Raw genomic sequence first — 3,566 nt, 5'->3', positions numbered from 1 at the left:
TCTATATCCAGCAAGACATTTACTGAAAAACAAGGCAGAAATTAAGACCCAGATAAACAAAAGCTGAGGGCAGTCATTACTACTACACATGCCCTTTTAGAAATACTAAAGGAAATCCTTCAGGTTGAAATGAAAGAATGCCAGACAGTAATTGGAAGCCACATGAAGAAATAAAGATCTTTAGTTAAAGTAAACATGTGGGCAAGTACATACACCAATATTATTGTAATTTTGGTTTTTAACTTTTTTCTACTGATTTTAAGAGACAGATACATAAAAAATAATTATAAGTCTATGTTATTATACACATAATGTATAAAGATGTAATTTCTGATATCAGTAACATAAAGAAGAGGAATGGAGCTATTTGGGAGTAGAATTTTTGTATGCAATTGAAGTTAAGTTGGCATCAATTAAAATTAGATTGCTCCAACTTCAACATATTATATATAACATCTATGGTAACCACAATAAAAATATCTATAAAATATACACAAAATGAAATGAAAATGGGTTCAAAGTGTATCACTACAAAAATCAAGTAAACACAAATGAAGGATGTAATGGAAGATATGAGGAGCAAAAAAGCTGTAAGACTACACAAGGAAATAACAAAATATCACAGGTAAGCCCTTGTTTATCAGTAATTACTTTCAGTGTAAATAGATTAAACTCTCAAGTGGGTAGTGATTAGCAGAATGAATTTTAAAATGATCCAGGAATATGCTGCTTACAAATGACATACTTTGGATCTATTTCAACAAAAGTGAAGGGATAGAAAAAGATGTCCTATACAAATAGTAACCAAAAGACAGCTTGGATGCCTATACTATTATCAGATAAAATAGACTTTACATCAGAAACTGTCACAAGAGACAAATGAAGGTGATATTTTATTGATTAAAGAATTTATTCACTGAAATAAATAACAATCACTAATATACATGCACTGAACACCAGACCTCCAAAATTTATGAAAAAATTGACAAAATTGAAAGGGGAAATAGGTAATTCTACAATTACAGTTGGAGACGCCAATACACATAATCAGTAATGAATAGAACAACCAGTCAAAAGATTAATAAGGAAAAGATTATTTGAACAACCTGCAAACTAATTAAACTTAACAGATGTATAAAGAACACACCACCAAATAACAGCAGAGTATATATTTTTCTCAAGCACATGTGGGTCATTGTCCAGGGCAGATTATATGTTAGAACACAAAACAAATCTTAATAAATTTTAAAAGAATGGGGGGGGCGCCTGGGTAGCTCAGTAGATTAAGTGGCCGACTTCGTCTCAGGTCATGATTTCGTGGTCCGTGAGTTCGAGCCCCGCGTCAGGCTCTGTACTGACAGCTCAGAGCCTGGAGCCTGTTTCAGATTCTGTGTCTCCCTCTCTCTGACCCTCCCCCATTCATGCTCTGTCTCTGTCTCAAAAATAAATAAACATTAAAAAAAAATTTAAAACAATAAAAGACTGAAATTATAAAAAAAAAAAAACAACTCTTCTCATCACAAACCTAGAAAAAAAAAAGAAAACTTTAAAATTCACCAATAAATGGAAATTAGACAACACAACACTCTTTAAAAACAAAAAACAAAACAAAAACAAAAAAACCCAGAAGACAAGAAACGTCCCAGTCATCAGGGCATCAGGGTAAGCAAGAAAAGGACTTCACAAAGAGACTGACATTTACACTCTTTGACAAAACTGAAATACACTGAATTACAGAGCAAATTCACTAAAACAATAAAGAAAATCTGTCCTTGTGAAGGTTATATTTTTACCCCCCCCAAAATTGTTTCAATTTTGATAATTACACCACACACTGGTTAAGAAAATAAAGCATGGTATTTAGCAACAGGACAATCCTAACTACCTTGAGAGACACTGTGCTCACACTCACTGGCAACCACTGAAATCAGCAGGGCCAGGCACATAGATGGCCACCTATTTCTCTGCATAAGCCACTGCTGTCTCCTTACTGAAGCCCTGGATGGTGAGATCATAGACCACCTCCTCTACTTTTTTCAGATCATACTTGAAGCCATCACAGCAATTCCTCAGGGAGTCGTTTTTCGGGTTGGGAAGGCAGAAGCTAGAATTCAGTTCATTAATGAAAGTGTAGATGTGGAGGATCTGGGAGTAGCCTCCAACAGTCACACTCTTGACAGAGAGCCTTGAAAATTCACTGGCAAGAATTAGAACTCCTGAAAGATGATCTTCTACATCCAGATGAAATCCTTTCTCCCAATATGGCTCAATGCCAAGAACTTCAGTAACCACTTCTGGAGTCATTAGTGTTTCTGATTCCAAATACACAACAAATGTTACCAAGAAGACCAAAAGCTGCAGCACAAACCCCCAGTGCTCATGAAATCCGTAATACTGTTCAGCAGAGAACTTGGTCTCTGAAGACATTAAATGTGTTTTTACTGTACCAAAGTGTTCTCAAGCTTTCAAACACCTCTTTGGAATATCCTGAAAACCAGGACCCTGCTGGACCCCCTGCAGTAGAGTTAAAATCGCTCAAGCTGTTTGTTATAAACTTTGTACAACTTTTCAGATTTCCTCTTAGATGTCCTGCTTGGCAGCCAAAAAGCCCTGCAGCTCCACGAAGATCTCACTCACAGACATGCTGCCAGCTGCACAACAATCAGCCAGTGCACACAAGTGTGACCACCAAAAAGTATTTCAGAGACCACCAGCACATCAGTCACAATACCCAAGGCCACCACCATGTCCACCAGTTCCTATGCTTAAACGACACTCTTAACAAAATAGTGGGTCAAAGAAGAAATCACAGGGAAATTAACAAATACAAAGCAATGCTGAGTTAAATTTATAGTTGTAGGCTTCTCGGGAAAGTGGAGGAGTAGGAGGATCCTAAGCTCACCTCATCCTATGGATACAACTAGATAACACCCACATCAGTGTAAATAACCCAGAGAATAATCCAAAGACTGGCAGAACTGACTCTCCAAAGCCAAATGTAGAAAAGAGGCCACATCAAGGAGGATAGCAAGAGCAGAGATATGGTTGGGAGATAAATGGACCTGCAGGACTGTCTGAGGGAGGGACACCATGGGCTCAGAAAGGGGAGAGAACAAGACCCTCATTCCCAGCACTCCAGGCATGGGGAATCTGCACACAGAAGATGAATCTCCTAGAATTTGGCTTTGAAAACCAGAAAGGATGAATTTCATGAGTTCCCATAATCAATGGGGCTCAATATCCAGAACTTTAAAAATCAGCAGGCTTGGCTCTGAGAGAGCCAGAAGAGCGAAAAGAAACTCATTTGTCACCCTTAAAAAGAAAGTGCAAATAACAGCCCACAGAGATACAACAAAGAAGCAGCAGTTTGAAAAATCACTAAGGTATATGAAAGGGAGCAGATTTCAGAGCATGTGCTGGAGGGGCAAAGATCATTGGGAGACTTTTCCAAGAACAAAAGAGCTGGCAGGCACCATTTCCCTCTTCCACCCCCCAGTCTAGGCACACAGACACCTGAAAGAACTAGTTCAGCACCAATATTCACCACCTAAATTTCTAACAACATG

The 3,566-nt window shown here is 38.1% G+C and overlaps 1 pseudogene; it reads right to left on the bottom strand.

Annotated features, from left to right (window-relative positions):
* Window positions 1–1,956: 1,956 nt before the first annotated feature.
* Window positions 1,957–2,643, bottom strand: LOC112868712 (translin pseudogene; annotated as a pseudogene).
* Between the last annotated feature and the right edge of the window lie 923 nt (window positions 2,644–3,566).

The sequence above is a fragment of the Puma concolor genome, chromosome D4, assembly GCF_028749965.1.
Source record: "Puma concolor isolate L17-30 chromosome D4, mPumCon1.1.hap2, whole genome shotgun sequence".
Lineage (NCBI taxonomy): Eukaryota > Metazoa > Chordata > Mammalia > Carnivora > Felidae > Puma > Puma concolor.
This window is presented reverse-complemented; position numbering and strand designations above follow the sequence as displayed.